This window comes from Eublepharis macularius, chromosome 3 (assembly GCF_028583425.1).
Source record: "Eublepharis macularius isolate TG4126 chromosome 3, MPM_Emac_v1.0, whole genome shotgun sequence".
Classification (NCBI taxonomy): Eukaryota; Metazoa; Chordata; class Lepidosauria; order Squamata; family Eublepharidae; genus Eublepharis; species Eublepharis macularius.
The window spans coordinates 61,785,457-61,808,858 of record NC_072792.1 but is presented as its reverse complement, the minus strand read 5'-3'; positions in this window follow the sequence as shown (position 1 = coordinate 61,808,858).

Sequence of the window (23,402 nt, the reverse complement as noted above, 5' to 3'; positions counted from 1 at the left end):
TTCCCAGTGTAATGCAACCATGTCACTCAAAGGAGTGATGTCATCACGCAGGGTTTGTTAGTGGGAGGTATAGCCCAGGGAGGTATAGGCCAGGGAGGGCAGGGTTTAAGGAAAGGGAGGGCTTCAGTGGGGTTTAATGCTATATAGTCTCTCCTCCAAAAGAGCCATTTTCTGCAGGGGGACTGATCTCTTTCCTCTGGAGATCAGTTGTGATTCCAGGGGAACTCCAGTCACTACTCAGAGGTTGGCAATCCAGGCTCCCATGCCTTACACCGGGCTGATTTGGGCCCCAAATGGCTGATTCTTGAAGAATCAGCCCAGCACAAGGTGCAGAAGCACTCTCAAAGCCTGCACGATGACATCACTCCCAGAAGTTCCCAGGGAAACAGGCAATCCTTGGGTGAGGGAAAGAACAAAGACAAGGAAACCAAGGTTTATTGAGGGAAACTAGTATTTGAATTGTCACCTGTGAGCCAAATTCAGGTTTCACAAACTAACCTTAGTTAAAATAAAACATGGTTTCCCAAGAACAAAAACTTCAACAAAGTTCAATGGTTGTTCTAGCAATGCTTTGCCACAACTTATGGATTGCACTGAAACCTTTTATTTTATTTTTCAATAGATTTGATTGGATGAGGTGATATAAAATAGTTGGTTAATACATACATCTTATCCAAATTAAATCTTTCTAAATATATGACCCCACCCCTCCCCTCCCCCTATTCTCTGTTAACTTCCAACAATGCTCGAACCCCTCGTTCATAGAGATTATTATTACACTATATTGCAATTATATTATATTAACCATGGTAAAGATCTTAATATATATTCCCTTCATTAAAGTCTTATTTAATAAAGTTTAAAATCCCTCCAAATACCACAGTTGTCCTTTAACATCGCATTTCTTTTCCAAATATTTCTTAAACTTCTTCCAGTCTTTCAGAAAATTTCCTGGATCTTGCTCTTTCAGATTTCTTGTTAGTTTGTCCATTTCGGCCATGTACAACATCTTCCTTGTCCATTCTTCAATATTCGGTACTTCTTTTTTCCAATATTGAGCATATAAAATTCTTGCTGCTACTATCATATAATACAACAATATCTTATCATTTCTATTAACATCTTCTAAATGTAAAGATAGTAATAACATTTCTGGATTTTTAGCAACATTATATTGTAATATCAAAGACATCTCAGCACATATTCTAGATCAGAAGTCTCTAGCCTTTTGGCAAGTCCACCACATATGAAACAGAGAACCTTCATGCTCCTTACATTTCCAACATTTATTCGATAACTGTTTGTTAGTTATAGCTAATTTTTTCAGTGTTAAGTACCATCTATACAGCATTTTATAACCGTTCTCTTTAATACTGGTACAAGTTGATATTTTAAAGGTATTTTTCCATAATTGTTCCCATGCTTCCATCGCTATTTCCTTATTACAATTTATGGCCCACTTTACCATTTGCACCTTGACTGTTTCATCTTCTGTAAACCACTTCAATAACAACTTATACATTTTAGATATTGCTTTACTATTATCCCCCAATAATAACTCCTCTAGTTCTGAATTTTTAATTCTAAAACCATTCTTTCTATGTTCTGAATCAAATAAATCTTTAATTTGTCTATATTGTAACCAACCATATTTAAATGGCAACTCCTTATTTCGCTTAAGTTTCAACCCATCATTGTCTAATACTGTTAATTCTTTGAGGGTAAGCCATTCCTTTCCCTGATATTCCATATTCGGGTTAATTACTTCAGCTGGAACAATCCAAAGTGGTTTCTTTAGTTCTATAAATTTCTTGAAATTCAAAAACCAGAAAGGGGGGGGAACGGTCACTGACAAGAACAACAAGACTAGAGCAAAAAAAAAGGACCGTTGTAGAACAACCAATTCTTGTACTCAATGTCGTTTTAATATTTTCCTTAGGCAAATGATGCGGGATGTGCACAGCCTTCCCTGGTGGGCTTCAGACGATCCAAGAACATTAAAGACATAGTAGTGCATTCTGAATTCGGGAGGGAGGAAACAACTCGTACCTTACCAGTTGGCCACTTCCCTTGTGGCCACTGTAATGTCTGTTCCTTATCAGTGAACACGGACACCATAGTGAATCCTGTGACCAAGAAAAATTTATATTCGAGGGATTTCTCCACGTGCAGTACCCAAAATGTGGTTTATGCAGTCAAATGTCTATGTGGTTTGTGGATATAGGGAGCACAATTCGACCAGTGAAGCTCCATATTCAGGAACACATGTCAAAAATCAGAAATAAAATTTTAGAAGCACCTCTTACTCAACATTTCATTCACCACCATACAAATGAACGGGAGCTACAATTTACAGTTCTCAGAGTTCTAAATAGTGGGGGAGGTATGAATATCAGGAGATCTTTATTGAGATTAGAAACAGAATGGATTTTTAAACTTCATACCTTGGCTCCCGGTGGTCTTAATCAAGAGGCAGACTTTACACCGTTTCTGTAATGCACTGGGGGCAATTTGTAACTTCAGTACTGAAAAACATGTTTGTATATGCTATGTTCTAGTTTATATGAATACAGTATGGCTTGTGTGGCTGTTAAAATAGGCAAGTCGATTTTCAGCGTATTGGAACACAGGTCACTTTAAATAGTGTAGCACCTGGTAATAATGTTCATTAGGGGGCTGCGTATTTAAATCCCACCCAGGTTTGCAGCAGTACCTCACAGGGGATCGAGAGAGAGTAGAGGCTTTGAGCCCGATATTGAGTAGAAGAAATTTATGGTGGACGACTCCTGCTTTGTAATTAACATATTTATTGGTAAGCATATACAGAGGGTAGCTATTAATGTTTCATTGACAGTTTTAAGTGATAATTCCTGTGTAGATGGTATAATTTATGTAGTTATTGTATGTATATGTATTGATTGTATATATATAATTCCAGGCAATTGTACGGAGGCTTTTGAAGAAGCATGTGTATAGCGAAACGGGATATTCAGCCGGGCATACCCGTTGCCATTCTCCCGTCGGGATCGACCCCCCTGGGTGGTCACTCTCTGAACGGATGTTGCCAACTACGTGTGATCGTGTCGTTGCCTAAGGAAAATATTAAAACGACATTGAGTACAAGAATTGGTTGTTCTACAACGGTCCTTTTTTTTTTTTTTTGCTCTGGTCTTGTTGTTCCTATAAATTTCTTGTACTTGAGCCAAGTTGACAATAGATTCCTTCTAAGGTAGTGGTTCTGAAACATTGCACCCATTTTGTACTTTTCATACCACATGTATGCATGCCATCCAAATAATTTATTATATCCTTCCAACGTTAATAACTTGTGATTGGTCAAAGACACCCATTCTTTTAGCCACAACAAACATATCACTTCATGATAAAGTCTTAGATCAGGTAACTGCATTCCTCCTCTTTCCTTAGCGTCACAAAGAACTTTCATCTTAACTCTTGGTTTCTTTCCTGCCCATACAAATTCTGATATTTCCCTCTGCCATTTTACAAATAGTTTCTTATCTTTCACAATTGGAATTGTTTGCATTAAAAACATCATTCTGGGCAGTACATTCATTTTGATTGTGGCAATTCGGCCTAACCACGACAAATTTAATTTATTCCATTTCATCATGTCTCTTTCAATTTGAACTAAGAGCTTTTCATAATTATTCTTAAACAAGTCTATATTCTTAGCTGTCAGCTCTATCCCCAAATATTTGGTCCTGTGTACCACTTCGCAGTTTGTTAATTCACTTAGTTCTTGTTGTTTCTTCGTAGTCATATTTTTTGTTATTATTTTTGACTTCTTTTTATTTATGTAAAATCCCGCCAAGTCTCCAAACTCCTTTATTTTGTCCAGCAGTCTTGGCAGGGTTCGTAGAGGGTCTTCCACTATAAACATCACATCGTCTGCAAATGCTCTCAATTTGTAGGAGGATCCTTTTATTTTTATTCCTTTTATACTATCATCTTCTCTAATCCTCCTCAATAATACTTCTAAGACCATCACAAACAAAAGTGGCGATAGTGGACATTCTTGTCTGGTTCCTTTCCTTATTTCCAACTTCTCTGTCAGGTTGTCATTGACACATATTGTTGCCCTTTGTAAGTTATAAATTGTTTTCACTGCTTGTATAAATTCATTACCTAGATCCATCTTCTCCATAGTTGCGAACATAAAGTCCCAGTTCAAATTGTCAAAGGCCTTCTCTGCGTCCACAAAGAATAGGCCAACTTCCTTATCAGGTCGCTTGTCGTAGTATTCAATAGCAGTTATCACTATTCTCAAATTGTCTTTTAATTGCCTGTTTGGTAAGAATCCGGCCTGATCTTCATCTATAAAGTCCATTAACCATATTTTGAGCCTATCCGCCAGTATTCTTGCCATTATTTTGTAATCATTGTTTATGAGCAATATGGGTCTGTAATTTTTCAACTCTGTCAAATCTTGACTTTCTTTTGGGATCAGTGCAATACTAGCTTCATTCCATGTATCTGGGAGACACTTTCCTTGAAGCATATTGTTCATTACATTTTTTAAAATCGGTACTAGATCCTCCTTCATTACTTTGTAAAATTTAGCTGTGATCCCATCAGGTCCTGGTGCTTTCCCAATCTTAGCCACTTCAATAGCCTGTGTGACTTCTTCTTCTGTTATTGGAGCATTCAGTCTCTGTTTCATCTTTTCTGGTATCTTTGGTAAATGGGCATTCTTCAAATACCCATCTATCTCTTGTACATTCACAGATTTCTTTTGAAATAATTTAGCGTAGTATTTAAAGAACGCATGCTTAATTGATTGATGATCTTTCAATTCTTTACCTTCCTTCCATTATTGTATTAATAATTTTCATTTCCTTCCTTTTTTTCAGTTGCCAGGCTAAATACTTTCCTGGTTTATTTGCTCCTTCAAATGACTTCTGCTTTAATGTCTTTAACTTCTATTCTAGCTCTTTATTACTAATGGCTGTTATTTGATCCTGTAGTATTTTGATTTCCTGTATAATCGACTTTTCCCCTGGTCTTTTCTTCAATTGTTGTTCTTTTTTATATATTTTCTTGTATTTCTTGCCATTTCTCCTGCTTTCTTTTCTTATCCTTACTATTAAGTAAAGTTAAGTTTCCTCTCATTACAGCCTTATAGGTATTCCATACCATCTGTGTTGAAACTTCATTGTTATTATTTGTTTAAAAAAATTGCTTAGTTTCTTCTTTCAAATACTTCAAATTTTCCTGGTTTTGTAATAAATCCTCATTTATTCTCCATCTAAATTTTCTTCGACCTATTGTCCATTTCCATAACATCGGATTGTGGTCTGCGCTCACCTTCGGTAAAATTTTCACTTTTTTAGTCAATAAAGTCAAATCTTTTGTTGCCCAAATCATGTCAATACGTGAAAATGATAAGTGCCTTGCGGAGTAGTATGTAAAGTCAGTACTTTTCGGATTTTCTTTTCTCCATACATCTTCCAAATGTTCTTGTTGAACTAATTCAAAAAAAGTTTTTGGTAAATTCCCTGATTTTCTAATGGTTGCTTTTGATTTTTTGTCTAATTGCAAGTTCACCACACCATTAAAATCTCCAACCGATATCATCTGATCAAATACATCCTGATCTAATTTATTCAATAAGTCTTTGAAAAATTGGTCTTTTGCTCCGTTTGGCGCATAGAGAGCTATTACCAATATTTTTTTCGCATTTATATTTATTTCCACAGCCACATATCTTCCATCTTGATCCTGAAAAATTAATTTTGATTCTACAGCCTCATTTACATAGATCACTGCTCCTTTCTTCTTTTGTCTAGACGCTGATATATATTCTTTCCCCAATTGTTTGTTTTTTAAATATTTTATGTCTTTATCTTTAATATGTGTCTCTTGTAGACATACTATATTACAATTTTGCTTCTTTAGCCAATAAAAAATTGTCTTTCTCTTTTGAGGTGAGTTTAGTCCATTCACGTTCCACAAAATTAATTTGTACTCCATATTTTACATTTTTAATAATCCAGGAAAGTCATCTGCATTTTCCTGTAAAAAAATTTCCATTTGCTCCTTTGTTTTGATGATAATTCTCAAAGCTTTGTAATAAAAGCTTAGACCTTCTGGGACTTCCCATCTATATCTGATGTCTTTGTCTCTTAATTTCTGGGTCAATTCCCTGTATTTTTTCCGCTCTTGGAGAATCTGTTTTGGGACTTCTTTCATGATCTTAATTCTACTCCCCTCCTTTATTAGGGGTTTTTCAAAATGCCTCTTAAGTATCTCTTCCTTCATTCTCTTTGTCACTAATTGCACAATAATATCTCTTGGTAGCTTTCTCTGTTGTGCAAAAGCCGAGTTGATTCTGTACGCCAAGTCCATATTTGTTGTTATTTCATCTTCCTCTTTCCCTAGAAATTCTGCCAATATCTTTGCCATCTGCTCTTCTGTGGTTTGAATCTCAGATTCCTGAATGCTACGAAATCTTAACTGCTTTTCCATCACCTTACACTCCATCATTGCCACTCTTGTCTGCATCACTTGATTTTCATGTTTCATTTCTGCTTTTATATCATTTGTCTTTTGTTCTACCTGTTCCACTTTTTTAGTTGTCACTTGCAAATCTTCCTTTACTCCCTCTATTTTTTTTGCCAATGCAACTACATCGGCTTGAATAACGTCTCTCATCTCTTTAAAATCTTTTGCCAGCATTTCTTGCATCTTCTGTAACAACTCTTTGTGATTCTCTGCCACTTTTTTCTCCAGTCCTTCAATCGCTGCATCCACCGAGATTTGCCATTCCTTATCTGCTGCTTTTTCCCAGCCATTGTGGGGCTCAGTTTCAAGCCTCCCCACATGTCTGCCCTTTCCCTCAAATCCGTGTTGAATCGTTTAAACCTTGCCTTTTCTTAAAATTTCTTTTAAAAAGGGGGGGAAAGTCTTTTTAAAGTCCAAAATGTCGGGCGTTTTTTCTCTATGGTACCATTACAGCATCTCTATGGTTTCTGGCTTAGCTTCATACCTTACTTAAGATGGCGCACTTCCTGTTCCTGTTGCCTTTGTAGCCTCCCAGTAGTATATTTGTTTTGGTTCCTTTTTTCATCAATCCTCTTCCCTTTCACTTTACTGTCCTTGCTAGGAATCCAATTGTCTGCTCTGCTGTTAACTTCCCATCTCGCGATGTTTCTCCAGCCCCCCCTCTGCTTTCTCACGCTGGTTATCTCAATTCTAACCGCAGTAAGTATAAACAATATTTCTTTTCAGATTTTTAGTCCATATTTACTTCCCCAACGTCTTCAATTTTACTCTTCTTCTATTACTAAATGTCTCTTCTTTTATATTCTGTCCATTACTTTATTTTCCCTTGGTCTTTTTACTGCCATTCCATTTTTAAAAGTCCGATAACGATCTTTGCCTTTGCCGATTCTGCCGGTTGTCTGTGTTGTTTCCTTTGCTTAATCTTTGGTAAAAGCTGTTGCTGAAGCTTGGTTCTGACGATCTTATGCCTGTTTAACAACTCCTGAGGCACTGCAGAGATAGAAGCTCACCCTTCTCCGGGGGGGCCTCAAGGTGATGGTGGGAGTCCTTAATTCAGAACCCCCTCCCTCACCAAGATCTCACTCTCTCAGGGGTGCATAGCGTTCAAGCCCACCTTCTCCCTGAAGTTGGGGTGGAAACGGGCATTGAGGTGCCTCGCTTTCCAAGAAAAACAGTGTCTCGGACAGCCCAAGTCTTAGGCTGCTTCAGACCGCCATAAATCCAAACCGGAAGTCCTCCGGATTGCACTGAAACCTTTTAGATCAGATTTATTTTATGTTGTTTTGTTGTATTTGTGTTATTTATAATATGCCATTCTCACTGAGATGCAAGGCAGATTACACAGTGTAAGCCAATATGATCAACAGCTGAGACATATAATGAACAATGTAGTAGGGTATGTAAATACAATATTTGCAAGTATTATTCAGGTATATTTTTAAACCTGACATACTGAATTACTCATCCCTGTTAGGGATGTTGCTGGGTTTTGAAAACAGTCTTTTGATTCTGAAAATCTAGGATCTGACATGTATTTTCCCCTTTTGGGACAAAACTGTAGTTGGCCTTTTTTCCAACCCTATTAAAGGAATTTGAGGCAATTATTACCATTAAAAGGAATGCCAGTTTTTGTGTCAATTGCATATAAATGACATAAAAATATTGTAAAAAAAAAACAAATACATGAAAAGGCCCACAAATATTTAAAAAGAAAAGAAAAATGGCACATCAGCCATTTGTTTTCTAGATCCAAAACTGACAGGAATCTGTCTTGGCTATACCACAGAACTACATACCTGAATGAAGTGGATTGTTTGGATACTTTCCACTCTAGTTTCAGGCTTAGTGATGGGACTAAAACAGCCTTGGTCGCTCTGAACTGGACACAGGAAGTACAACCCTGTTGATCCCTCTAGTCCTCTCAATGGCTTTCCTTTTGGACTGTCTTTCAGGGATGGGTCTGAGAGGCATTGTTTTGTGGTGGTTTGGGCTCAAAGGATGTATTCAGAGTATGGTTCTAGGGAGTGCTGCTCAGGGCCTTGCCCTCTGGCTTACAGGGTCCCACAATGTTCCTTCTTGTTCCCTATGTTTTTTAGCATGTATGCGAAGCAACTGATAAAGATCATCCAGAGACTGAGGCTGAGTTGCTGCTAGAGGTGTGCACAGAAAAAGATTTCTTTTCAGTTTTGGATCTGGAGGTTCCAACCAACAATGTGCACTTTTCATCACAACCACCTTCCAAGTGCCCTGATTTGGGTGTGGGAGACAAACCTGTAGCTGGGTAGTGCCACAAAACAAACTAAGATGCACTTCCTCAAAATAGGTCTATTCAGATGTACATCCCATGTTATTCAATAGTGTTTCAAAGGAAGTGTCTTTGGAATTGCATCCTATGATTGAAGTCTGCACATTCCTTCTTCCAAACATTTCCAAAGCTGATAGGCTGGGAAGGGTCTCCCCTTGTGAAGACTCAGCTGGCAGGAAGACAATGCTATTATCTGCATAGTGATGGAGGAAAAAGATGTATTCATGTGCATTGCACACATTTCCCCTTCCAGGGCAACAGAGTTAATTAATAATGTAAGGGCTCTCCCCGTGGGATCTGATTGGTTAATGCCATTAAGGAAAACAAGATGCTGCCTTGCAAGATGAGCTCAGTGCCATGGGCACCCAGTGCCTCCCTGCTGTTGGTGCTGCTACAAGGTACGAACTTAAACAAAACACACACTTTTTGGTGGGAGGGACCAGTTACAATTTAGTGTCCCAGATTTGGTTCAGCATTTTGGAAGCTTCATTAATGAAACAAAACAATGGCTTCCAGGTGTATTTCTAGCTTGTTTGTTTTATTTTGCACATCCCTAGTTGGCACCAATATCCAAATGACACTCAGCTCTATCTCATACTTTCAGTAGATCCCAGGAAGGCTGTGGAAACCATAAACAGGTGCCTGGAGGCAGTTTTGGGACAGATAATAGCTAACAAGATGAAACTTAACCCCAACAAAATGGATTGCTACTGATTGGGGGGGGGTGTTGACTCAGGAATGGGATATCTTTTGTGGATGTGGTTGTGCTCTCCCTAAAGTATCAGGTTTGTAGTTTAGGGGTGATGCTGGGTCAGGGCCTTCTATTTGATAAAGAGGTGGCAGCAATGGCCAGAGGTGCCTTTCTCCAGCTTCCAGTGGTGAGCCAGCTGTGGACATTCCTCAGCAGAAAAGATATTGCACTCTACTGCATGCCCTGTAACTTGTAAATTATTACAATGTGCTCAGTGTGGGGATGCTCTTGAAGACTGTTGGGAACCTACAATTGGTACAGAATGCTGCAGCCAGAGTGTTGACTGGAATGGGCCAAATGGACCATATCACTCCAGTCTTGTTCCATCTATACAGGCTCCTAATTTGCTCCAAAAATTCCCTCCTCATACAAAACTAGCATGACAGGGACAAGGCTGGCTAAGTTCCACCAGTACCTGTTCACTATGCTGATGGCATATGTTCAATATATTTGGTTGATTGTGTGCATGTTTTGCAATTTGTATATAATGGGCATTGCTGTTTATTGATATAAAATGTGCAGAATAGCATTGAGAATTTCAGTATCTGATGTGGATAAGATTTAGGTACAATAACTTGTAAGTGTGCTAATTTAATTGCGTTTCAGAGTTGAATTCTTGAAAAGAATATAACATAAGTCACTTTCGTTCCTTCTTTTTAGAGATCAGGCTAGCTCAGTGTCTCACTGAGAGTTCAGCATTACTGTGAATCTTGAGTCTGTTCACAGTTGCAGGGATAGTGGCAAACAAGTTGTTTGTATTGGGAGAAGGTGATAGAGAGGAATGAGGCAGAGGTAAGCCACATTGCATCGCCTTCTCCTCTGTAACAGGCATGGCAACAGAGAAGAGAGGCAAAGGTATTAAGACAAAGACTCAGTCCTAAGCAGAGTTACTCCAGTCTAAGCCCATTGACTTCAACAGGCATAGATGGGAGTAACTCTTCTTAGGATTGCACTGCGGCAGTGCAATTCTGAGGACCGCTGGGGCAACTATGCCTATGCATGTGCTCCTAAGGACTTTGGAGGGAGAGCTGCTCCAGCAGCCAAGCCCAGCAAGGCTTGGCCAGGAGAGAATGCACCCTAGTTGTCCTAGCAATGCCAGTAGAATCCACCAATTGCAGGACAGCTGCAGTCAATAGTGCTGTGAGTGGCAGGGAAAGGCATAGCTAATCTGTGGGCTGGGCCGTGTATGCCATTGCCAGCTATAGTTTCATTAAGACCACCCCATCTATTCTAGCCCAGAGCCAGAGATCATTACCTGGGATGTGTGAAAGGGAAGCTCTATGGGAAATAGTGTGGGGGCTTCTTGCATGCTCAGGCAAGCAAACAGACAGGGAGGGAGTTGTTTTTGATAGATGCATGTGTGGCAAGGGTCTGGGCCTTGTGCAGGCCAGGGCAGGGTCTGCCACACAAAGAAATGATGTTCATGTGTGGAGGCAGCTTCATCATCACAGGTGCTGCTGGCAACCAGATGAGGGATGTTCCTCTGGTGGAAAAATGCTTCTTGTCCATATTTGGGTGTCCTGCTCCTGTGGCTGCTTAGAGCTCTGGACCTGTGAGGGAGACAGTCATGGGGTTATGCACTCGCCATTGAAAGGGAGTTATGAGAGTACCTAGTCACCCTGACATGCAGCTTTCTCTTCTGCCTGAGGATGGAGTCCAGCTGAGAGAGTCTGAACAGAACTCCAACATGGTTTGCTGGAAGCTCACCTGAAACAGCTGTGTTGAGCATGGCCTCTTGGGCAACTGCCTCCATGGCAGGCATGGGCCATGCTGGCTCATGGGCAAGAGCCAGGGCCCTCCCCCCATGAGCCTCAACCACAGAAGCCAGCATTTGTGGGCGGGGGGGGGGGTGAGTGGAGGGAGAGGACAATGTGAACAAGTGAGCCAGGGCTGCTGACTTCTCAGCTCCTTCTTACCTGTTGGTGCACCCTTTCCCCTCCCCGAACAAGAACTCAGGAGGAGACAGGTAACCTGCAAGGGAACTTGGGTGGTAGTTGTTAATCAGACATTCTGAACTTAACTCTCCTCCCATATGTGAGTGTGAGACACACTCTGAATTTCTCTAAGTTTCTCATGCACACTCTTGCCCTGCCACTGTGAGCACCCTCTCCTGCCCTGCGCTCTAAGTCTCCACAGCTGGAGGTTGTTGGGCAGAGCCTCCAGCTGCCTCTCTACTTAGCTGGGGTCATGGGAATCCTGTTCAGAGATTATGTAGGGTGTCTGAGGGGATGGATCATGGGGGAGAAGGCTCAGCTGCTGTAGGGTCGTGAATGGTCATGAGTGGATTGGTATCCATAGTATTGGGCAGGGCCGGGCACAGGGTGGGGGCATTGACTTTTCCCGTACAATAGGCACCTATGGGCTACTTCGTTGTTTTTTCACAGTGTAACTTTCTACCACTGCTGTGGGCTTTGCTGGGCCTGGAAGGCTTAGAGAGCCAACTAACTCACCCCCCACCCCCTGGCACAGGTTTTTGCTTGCGGCCAGGCACCAGTGGAGGACCATGGTGGAACAGCGCCAGGCTACTGCACTGGTGAAGGGCAGGTTATGCCAGTGTAGGTCCAGAATGCACTGGCGTAACCCCTAGTCAGCTCCCTGTGCATTCCCACCCCCCTCGGATTGTGGTGTAAGTCACCCAACACTTTCCTCCACCTATTCACAGTGTCTCTGATTCTGTATGTAAAATATTAGAGGTTATGAGGAAATTCACTTTTGAGTTCTTGGTACACAAAAATTGTTGCTGTGGCACAATGTGAATTCCTTTCTCGCACATGCCACTACTTGCACAAGCATACCGCTCAGATGAGCTTTTAAATGCAGGAATACTCTACAAATTGTAGCTTATAAATCAGAGTTTAGTAGCAGTAGGAACCTATTTTAAGCAGCTTCTAGCATCATTCATCTTGTTCAAAGCACCCCATCAAAGGAAAAACCTATTTACTGCATGCATATGGCAGGCAGCCACTGGGAACTGTCCATGACCTGCCCTCTTATTTCTCTTTGACAGATGTATTTCTTCATGAAGATTATTATCTTCTCCTATTTCTCATTTTCCTTCACTATTAGCCTCTCTCTGTGATGCTCTGTAGAGCAAAATCATATTTCTTCTGACAATGACTTTTCCTGCCTTCACATATATATGAACAGAATTCCTTTAGAAATACATAATCATTTTCTTACTGGGTGGAGGCATATCAAATGTATGCGTGTGTATTTTTCTAAGAAGAAATTCTGGGCAAAAAGGGAGATAAATGAACTCCAAATAATGTATTTTTCTTTTAAAAAGCAGGCATGAAGGAGTTTTGTTTGAATTAGGACTATAGCATGGGGGAGGGGTTAAGCCTGATGCCCTTCTCATTTTCCTGACCTGAAATGGCCCAGCATGAACAGTAGATCTCCTGCGAAGATAAACATATACACAAATAGTAGTTCTCTAGGATTGCTTGAAGTTTGGAAAATGGCACAGGGTGAAGGCTTAAACCAATCTGAACTGGGGTTTCGCGCATTTTTAAAAGAATCTCATCCATTGACTTTCCAACATTATGATTTGGGTCTTCATCTCTCAAATCATGTGAAAGTGAACAATCCTATAAATTACATAAGTATAGTTTATTATTCTTTTTATTTCCATACCTCTTGCTATTTTCACATCCAGCCTGATAAAAATTTCTATGGAACATGGAAGTGCTTGTGTTACTTTGATTGGTCTTAATAAAAATTATTCCGTGGCTTCAGTTGATGAGTTAGGAGAACTTAGTGGGTTAACAGTGAGATCCCAAGCAAAGTTACTCCAAAGTCCACAAGGAGGTAAATAGGTATGAAGGTAAACAGTTCTTCAGAATAGGAGGTTTCTTTTCCTTCCTTCCTTCCTTCCTTCCTTCCTTCCTTCCTTCCTTCCTTCCTTCCTTCCTTCCTTCCTTCCTTCCTTCCCTCCCTGCTAGATAGCAACACAATCACTTGATGTAAACTATTTTATATGATAGAAAATGGGGAGGGGGTCATATTCTTTAACTGAATTATGGAGGGAGGAGGAATAGGAGGAAGAAAAGGACTTCACAGAATACTATTTCTAGATATGTTCTGTTTCGTGAATTAAGACAACAGATGAATAAATAATTCACACTGGAATGTTTGCAATCAAATGTACGGTTCTACCAGGTAGATCTCAATGACTTCACTGCATGAGTTCAGAATTGCATAAGTTAAAGCTTTATTGATAATCTACTAGTTCAGCAATCCATTGCAGATTCATTGCCAGGAGACTAGCCTCAAGTCTAAATTGAACTCTAAGTACAGCCCAGTTCCCACCCCCCCTTAGCTGCCAGCCTAGTCTAGGTTTGTACTTCCCACCCCCTAATAGCTATGGTGTATATGTAAGCAAAAGCAAAGCAACTAAGGATGAGAGCAAAGGTGATGTCTCCAACATAAGAGCTCAATGTCCATTAGAGTCCTATCCTTGGCCCAAGCTCTTACACTTTCAGGTCAGGGTGTTGTCAAGCCTCTGAAGTATGGCAGAGGATGCCAAGACCCTGACATCAATTGTACTACATAATATTGCTAAGTTATTCAATAACATTTTTAAAGATATTTTACACAGTTCACATATGTAATTTTAAAGATTTCAAAATATTGTGTCATACTTCTGGCTAATTTTTTAATTATCTGAATTGAAATAATTAAGAAAATCTTAATTATCTCACAGGCTGGAACTTTTGGATCTCACCACAGATTCTTTTAGTCTCTGTTAAGGCCTGCCAGTTACTACCTGGGAGCACTCATGCTTGCATCTCTGTGGAGGAAGTTGGATCCATTGCTGCTACTAGAAAAACAAGTAAAGGCAGATATTGGATCTAGTGCTACTACTAGAAAAACAAGTTAAGGCAGCTGCAAAAAATGCCTTTTACAACTTCACTTTAGCCTGGAAGATGGCCTCTTACCTTGACATGGCCAACCTGGCTACCTGGATCCATGCTATGGTAACATCAAGACTTGACTATTGTAATGTACTATACCTAGGTCTCCCATCCAAATTAACTAGGAGACTCCAATTGGTGCAAAACATAGCAGCATGCCTGCTATCAGGAGTGAGCAGGAGCTTGACCATCACCCCCATCCTGCAGTCACTCCATTGGCTATATATCAGCTACTGTGCTCAATTCAAGGTATTGGTTATCACATACAAAGCTCTTCATGGCCTTGGCCTGGCATACCTATGGGATCACCTCCCTCCCTATGTTTCTCCACAGCAGCTTCACTCATCTGAACAGGGTCTCCTGCACATGGGTGAAATCAACAGCAGCCCGTACATGGGCTTTCTCTGTGGTGGACTCTACCCTGTGGAATGGCCTGCCTGAGGTCACCCCCCACTTCCCACTCGCCTAGCTTTCCACAAAAGATGCAAAACTGAATTAGTCAAAAAAGCTTTTGTATGTCAGACTTGTGGCTAGATAATGTCTCTACTTCAGAGTACCCTCTACTAGCAAACAAGAGTCCATTGTTTGAATAAGGAATCTTTACTGAAGTAATAGTTCATTATAGTCCACGGGCCTGAATACAATATTCAGGATGGTACAAGAGCATTGTTACCAATGACAAGCAAAGCATACGGTACAGAGTAACAGTTCCCACTTGGCCCAGCCTCCCCCCACAGTTCTCAAAACATCGTCTTTGAGGCTTGGGAAGTTGGAGTCTCTCAAGGCCGGTCCGGGGTGGAACGTCGGTAGACCAAACAATCTCTCTCTGTGAGAAATCTGCCTGGGAACCTTGGCACCTGCAGAGGAAGCACTTAAACACTAGAAGCATGAGAAAATGGAGTTGGTACAGCACATAAGACTCTGAACCTGACATTCTGCCCCCTCTAAAATAAATCCCCCCCCCCAGGTTTATATGTATAGCGAGAATAAACAGCTTTGGTTACTCTAGGAGCAGGGACATGTGTAGAATTCACCCACTCATTATACCCAGAGTCCAGGTCAGTCCATCAGATAAGACAAAATAGCTGATTGCGTTTGAATTTAAAGCTCAAAATTTGTTGTACTTCGTAGTGGGTTCGATCATCGATTGAGAGGAGATGGGAGGTGCTTTGGTGTGCCAGTTGTCAGAAGCTGGGGCATTTTTAACAAGCTGACGTGGAAAGTATCGTGGACATGGCGGAACTTCTTTGGCAAATCCAACAGTTACTTTGTTGATCACTTTGTGCACCGGAATGGGTCCAAGAAACTTCAATGCAAGTTTACAGCTGGTTTGGGGAAGTCTTACGTTCTTGGTAGTCAGATAAACAAGATTTCCTGGTTGCAATTCTCCTTCAGCCGCACGGTGGCGGTCGGCGTATTCTTTGTAATCCTGTTTCAAGGTGGTTCTTAATGAGAGTTCATTGTTGGGCTGCCTCCCCCTACCTTTACCTTGGTGCGCGTTGCAAGGTCCTGCCAGGTTAGGTAGAGTAGGAGATTCTGGGAGTATAAGGTTAGAGTTTATAAGATCCTCCTTGTCCAATTGGAGTTGTGTAAATGCGCCGATCTTTTGTGGTCGTTCACCTCTATAGAAGCAGACGTTGGTTTTAGCTGGCAAGGTCTTTAGTTTTAGATGGCGGTATTTGTTAGAAAATGCACAGTCGGTAGTTGTGTTGGTTTCTGCTGTTTGAATTCTACTCCGGTGTGTGAACCGTCTCTGCAGATGGCCATTCTGTTTGTTGCTTGGCTGTATATGATTTAACGTCAGGGCTATCCGAATAGCATTGGGGCCATGGTTATTTGGAAGTTGGACCAAGACTCCTGAACTTCCCCAGGATTGCATAGAAGTATTTAATATGTAGAGTGAGTAAGGTGTCTTCATTGTTGCCTTCCATATTTGCACCCTCTGAAACCCGTTCCTTTTAGCCGGTAGGGGTGTTTCCCTTGTGGGCATTCACTCCCCCTCATTCTCTAAGTTGCTTTCCCCCTCAACGGTCCACCTCCCCCGTCCGATTGGAAGGAGGTTTGCTTGGTTACTCCTGGTGCCCCTCCCTCCTTTTGCTGGAACGGAGAAGTTATTCTGGTGCCCCTCCCTCCTTTTGCTGGAACGGAGAAGTGGTTTCGCTTCCCCTTCGCTTTGGGGCATGCGTAAAAAGTTGGTTCGGTTGGGAGGAGATGAGAGGGAGAAGTTAACCCCTGAGAGGGCTTCGGTCCCCGGAGTTTGATAATAGTAGATCATATACAGAATCTCCTGGGTTTTGCAATTTAGGTTTAAGTCATAATTGCAGGACACCTTCCCCAGTTTAATGGTTAGAGTTCTTTCAACCAAAATAATTCTGGGCTTCTCAGTAACTTGGGTATATTTATTTTTACTAAAAGTCTGCAGGGTCAGTGTAAAGTAAAAAGACTTACCACGCTCATTTAGGACCCCAGAAAGTTGCATTCGTTCTTGAGTAGGGGACAGGTGCATAGTCTTACTTGTATGGCAAGCAGTAGTCTCTCTAATAAAGTCATGTATTGTGCTCAGGAGTCCCTGCCAACTCCAGTTAGCTTTGGAACATCCCTTTTTCCAATCTGCATCTTTTGCCAACACTGGAAACAGGTAGACAGGTACATTATTGGCAAAGTCTTTGAGGTTCTTCTTCATGCCAAGGTCTATTTTCTCTGTATTTTCTTTCTGATCCAATTTGATTAGTGCTTGAGGAAAATCAGATGAAGACGTTGGATCTTGTAGTAGGATTTTCCTTATGTTCCGTATGACAGGGCGTGCTTGTGGGCTAAATATCCCCCAATCTTTGGAGAAGCATCCTTCCCAACTGGGATGCCATTGGTGGCAAGATCGTAACACTTGCATCACTGTGAACCCCATAAGAAGGATTGCTATTATACAGGACCTTTTGTTCAAAGTCCTTTCTAACTTGGACAAGTTTCTCAGTGTCTCTCCCTTTCCTACTTGGGGTGGGGCTGGATTTTCGGGCAGCGTTACCGGTTTTTCTTTCATCAGCTTTGGTGTCAGACATTGTTGCTTTAATTTTGCTTTGCTAGGTGAGTGCTGCGTGGATTCTTGTGTCGTAGAGTTGAGAGGTCTGTCTTTTCCAAGGGCTGTTTGAGGTTGTGTGAGCTGCTGTTGCTTCAGCAGATTTGGCTCCCCGCTAAACCGCTGTTGCGCGGGATCTCTTGCCCTGGTCTGCCTCCCGAGTGATTCAAGACATCTCCCCTCTCCTCTTACAGGTTGTAAGAGAGGCGATTGAGAGAGGCTGTTGCGAGGGATGGCGGGAGGCATTTGTAGTAACAAAGGAGGCCTCTCTTTTCCACCAAAACGTGGGGACAACCGAGGGGTAGGCATCTCCCCATCTTGGTAGTCAATTGGGGCTTCAGCCCCCGCTCGTTCTCTCGGCTTTGGCTGCTCTTTGAGCTGCGGTGACTGCACCTGTTGAACCGGTACTGTCCTCCGTGATCGCTGCATGGGCGCGCCTATCCGGGCTGGTGCCTTTATCACCCTTTCCCCTGATGATTTTTGAAGCAGTTGCAGAAGGATTTGCCTCTCTTCCCCCAAAGAGGTTGGCGGCAGTTGTTGTTGTATGGTAGGCACTTTGGAGGCTTGGTTTAGACATTGGAGCTCATACCGCTCCTCGTCTGGTTGGTCTTGCATTGGGGTTTCACCCTCGGCTTTCATTCTTAGTTCTAGTGATTTGCTGGGTGCTGGGCACTGCAGGAATGTAACACCTCCATTTGACGGGTGGACTTGCTCTCCAGGCGCCTCCAGATGAGGTGCTGTTCCACACCCTTGAACAGAGTCCTCACCTCGCATGGGATCCACTCCTCCATCCATTCCAGTGTTGTTGGCAGAGTCAGGACCCGTTTGGATCAGGTTTGTAAGCTCCCTTCCCTTAGTACCGCTATCAGACAGATCAAACAAGTATTGCTTGGTATCCATCTCCCATGGAAGGAACGGATGCACCTCTTCTTCTCCTCGTACAGGCGGCTGTGGGGAAGGTGGTGAAATTGCTCGGTGCTGAGCAATTTCAGCCCTAAGGTTTGTTGCTGAGGTTTGTTGCATCCTAGGCTGCGCTGGAGTATCTTGCAGGACTAGATGGTATGAGATTACAGTTTTCTCAGCCATTCGCCCCGCTTCTGCAGTTGTCTGCGTGGTCATCGACGGCGGCTGTGCGGCGGGTAGGCACTGGGTGCGCAGAAGCGGGTCCTCTTTCCGGGAGACTGGCCGCGGCTGCAGGCTTCCCCTGCACTCAGCGGCCAGCTCTTCCATTCAAGTTGGCACCGCTTCCTCCGGGAAAATTAGGTGCTGTGTGTGCAGGAGCGAGTCCTCTTTTCGGGAGTCTGGCCGCGGCTGCAGGCTTCCCCCGCGCTCGGCAGCCAGCTCTTCAATCATTTGAGTTGGCACCGCTTCCTCCGGGAAAATTAGGTGCTGTGTGTGCAGGAGCGAGTCCTCTTTTCGGGAGTCTGGCCGCGGCTGCAGGCTTCCCCCGCGCTCGGCAGCCAGCTCTTCAATCATTTGAGTTGGCACCGCTTCCTCCGGGAAAATTAGGTGCTGTGTGTGCAGGAGCGAGTCCTCTTTTCGGGAGTCTGGCCGCGGCTGCAGGCTTCCCCCGCGCTCGGCAGCCAGCTCTTCAATCATTTGAGTTGGCACCGCTTCCTCCGGGAAAATTAGGTGCTGTGTGTGCAGGAGCGAGTCCTCTTTTCGGGAGTCTGGCCGCGGCTGCAGGCTTCCCCCGCGCTCGGCGGCCAGCTCTTCAATCATTCGAGTTGGCACCGCTTCCTCCGGGAAAATTAGGTGCTGTGTGTGCAGGAGCGAGTCCTCTTTTCGGGAGTCTGGCCGCGGCTGCAGGCTTCCCCCGCGCTCGGCAGCCAGCTCTTCAATCATTTGAGTTGGCACCGCTTCCTCCGGGAAAATTAGGTGCTGTGTGTGCAGGAGCGAGTCCTCTTTTCGGGAGTCTGGCCGCGGCTGCAGGCTTCCCCCGCGCTCGGCGGCCAGCTCTTCAATCATTCGAGTTGGCACCGCTTCCTCCGGGAAAATTAGGTGCTGTGTGTGCAGGAGCGAGTCCTCTTTTCGGGAGTCTGGCTGCGGCTGCAGGCTTCCCCCACGCTCAGCGGCCAGCTCTTCACCTCCGGGATTCCTTGGGGCCTTTACAGCATGGTTGTCAGGGTTCAGCTCCACTTCCCCTCCTCCATAGATAAGTAACTGACCGCCGTCTCGCCTGGTTTCCATAACTCAATGGACGGGCGAGTTTTGCGACCAGCGGCCACTCTGTGAGCAATACATTCTGTACTATCTTCCAAGCTTCTTAATGACACTTCTAGCTCTTCACTGGGCAACTTCTCGGCTGCTGCCAGATTAGCTTGCACGTAATCTGAGGCCTTGAGTTCCACTAGTGAAGCGTTCAGGACCGGGAGACTCTCTCCCAAAGTATCATCTCTCACCGTGGTCCCTTGGTCTGCCTTCAGCATCCCTATGCTCGTCTCCCTAACTTCTTTTGGCAAGGGATTTATGGCTAAGTCCATCAGGGGACGGGGAAATGCAATGTTGGTCTGACCCTCCATATCCGCTTGGCAGAGGGTTGGCAGCGTTGCCAGCATGGTGCCTTTATCCCTCCCGGGAGGTACAACCGGCAATACACCCTCGTCCGGCTTCGGCTCCCAGGCACTTTGGCAGCAACTTACGCTCTCTTCCGCCTCTGTTGACCTTTCTCGTAAAACTGGGGAGGGTACCTCGCAGAGCAGCCAGCCCAAGTCATCTTTGACTACGTATCCCTGCACCACTATCCCTGGCATGGGTTCCTGGCTAGCCCCCCAGTAAGGGAACATGGGGGTGATACAGCCTTCGCTACCTGGCCTCCAGGGATTTCGTAGCGGGGTCCGCCGGGAACCACCTTGCCTCTTGCGGGATTTCTGACGAGTGCCTGTCTGATGCGCTCTGCCCCAGGCGGTTTGATCAAAAAATCTCACTTCCTCCATTCCAGGTGTTGACAGCTCTCCTGTATCCATCCTCTCTGGGTGAGGGGTGAGAAAAGTGTGATTGGTAACAAAATGTCAGACTTGTGGCTAGATAATGTCTCTACTTCAGAATACCCTCTACTAGCAAACAAGAGTCCATTGTTTGAATAAGGAATCTTTACTGAAGTAATAGTTCATTATAGTCCACGGGCCTGAATACAATATTCAGGATGGTACAAGAGCATTGTTACCAATGACAAGCAAAGCATACGGTACAGAGTAACAGTTCCCACTTGGCCCAGCCTCCCCCCACAGTTCTCAAAACATCGTCTTTGAGGCTTGGGAAGTTGGAGTCTCTCAAGGCCGGTCCGGGGTGGAACGTCGGTAGACCAAACAATCTCTCTCTGTGAGAAATCTGCCTGGGAACCTTGGCACCTGCAGAGGAAGCACTTAAACACTAGAAGCATGAGAAAATGGAGTTGGTACAGCACATAAGACTCTGAACCTGACATTGTATTGTAGGGATGGGCTCTCAGATGCTTTGCTAATGAGTTAAGGACCATAGACTTCACTACTATGTTGCCTTATGTACTACCTGTTGTCTTACATTTGTGCTCCTATGAGCTACTTGTGCTTCATGTGGTCTAATGTCAGCCTCAGAATTGCTCATGTTCTGTTTCAGCATTTGTTCAGCTCTGTATTGGATTCTTACTAATGCTATGCTTTTGTAAAATTGTTTGTTTAACCTATGACATTGTTTATGGAAATGTCCTTGAAATTGATTGTACTAATCTCACACTATATAATCCACCTTGAGTCACAGTGAAAAAAGTGGACTATAAATAAATAAATAAATAAATAAATAAATAAATAAATAAATAAATAAATAAATAAATAAATAAATAAATAAATAAAATGCAGTGCCAACAGTGAAGCCTAAGAGCTAAAGGCTCATTCAAGTGTGACACTGGATGTAAAAAGAAAAGAAAACTTATCCATAGAGGTTTACACATGGCTAACATTAGGATTACATCATATTCTCAGTTCTAATGGGAACAGTGTTTGCCCCCAGGGAATTCATAGCCCAGCTGCATAATGCTCTGATGTGGTATAAGCATATATGTCGACGGTCTACATTAAATACAATGATGACTATTAATTACCCTACAATACCATATTTCTTTTTATCATCACTTTTTAAACAAAGCACCAATACTAGCCCATGCTAAGGAGGGGGAATTTCCCTGTTTAAGTCCTTGGTGCTGCTATTGTGTTCAGTAAACTGTTTTTATAAAAGAAAGATAATTCTAAGTGAGCATCTCATCCTCAGCTTACTTTAAAATACATGACGGTACTCAGAGTAGTTCTAGGGCAACCATTTGGTGAAATAATGTTGAATGTCTAACATTATTCCAAAGGTGAGATACTTGTAAAGGTCAATTCAATGCAGTAATGCTCAGATTAAGGACAATTAATACCAAATTGCCCACTATTCAAACCTGTTAATTCAAAGGTTGGCTTTTTAAACACAAATACTTCAGTATGCTTTGTTTTTCCATTCTACAGTGACTGGGTTAGAGCCAAGTGTTCCATAACAAGTATTTTTGTTCTGAAGGAGATGAAACATTTCATGAAAGAATCTCTGCCCCTAAAATAGATTACTGTTCTCCCATAGATAAACAGATTTGGCTCCTCACAGCTTTGCAGGTAAATTGAAGCTATCGAGTGGCAAAACAATGCTCATGGGTAGGCAATGGCCTCATGGCCAAGTAGCTTGGTTTAACCTCAGTGATCACATCACATACTAGATCACATCTGACATAGTAAAAAAAAGAGTAAGAGTCCAGTAGTACCCAAGACTAACAAAATTTGTGGTAGCGTATAAGCTTTTGTGAGTCACAGCTCACTTCTTCAGATAAACTACCCATCTTGGTAAATATGTCATGATATTATTGTTCCTAAGAAGAAGGCAGCTATTTTTATAACACAGCACTGAAGGAGTCCCATCTTCAATGAGCTTGCAAAGGAGTACTGCTACCACTTCTCCAGTGCTAAGAATGGGGGGGGGGGAGTTGTTTGCTTGCATGCATGTTAGGTTGGTGTGTCCTATTTTAGCCTAGGCCAACTCCATTTTGGCACACACAGGAAGAAGGGAAGATGGAAAAGATCAACTTCCGAGAGCACTTTCCATGTGTATTTGAGAGGATCCCACCCAGTATTTTTAAAAAATATCACTGACAATCAGAATCTTTGAGAGAAGGTGCCAACATTATCCACATCTGTATTTTAGTGGAATTACCTGTCTTTTCTACACATGCAGTACTGGACATTTGAAATGAAGACATAAGGTCTTCATAGCATGTGGATTCTGCTAGGTTTATTAATGACACCTGTACAATTTTTAAACATACCCTCCCCACCCCTTTTAGTGCAGGTTGCCTCTAATGGCAAATGGTAACTCTTATTAGCCCTCCTCCCTAGTTGTGTTCTGTTTGCATGTCTGTAATGTTTTTATCAAATCGTTTAAATATTTTTTAAAACATTTAAATGCTGTTTTAATGTTTTGATGTTCACCACCTTGGGGACCCTTTGGGGTGGAAAGGCAGCATAGAAATGTTTTAAATAAATAATCCATCAATCCACCAATCATCTGGGCAACACCACCCTGGATCCAATCTACCATGCCTTGCTTATCTGTGCTTGCATACAATTTGGGCTAAGAAACACAAAGACTCAATCTCTCTCCCATGACATAGAGCAATTAGCAGTGCTTTTTTTCTGGGGGTACCCAGGGGTATGCATACCCCTAAACATTTTGTGAATCTAACGGGAGAAAGTAATTTTTAAAAAAATGTTAGAATTCCTGCTAAACCAACTCCAAACATATTATAGATATTTATGTGATTTGTTAAGTTTTATGTAG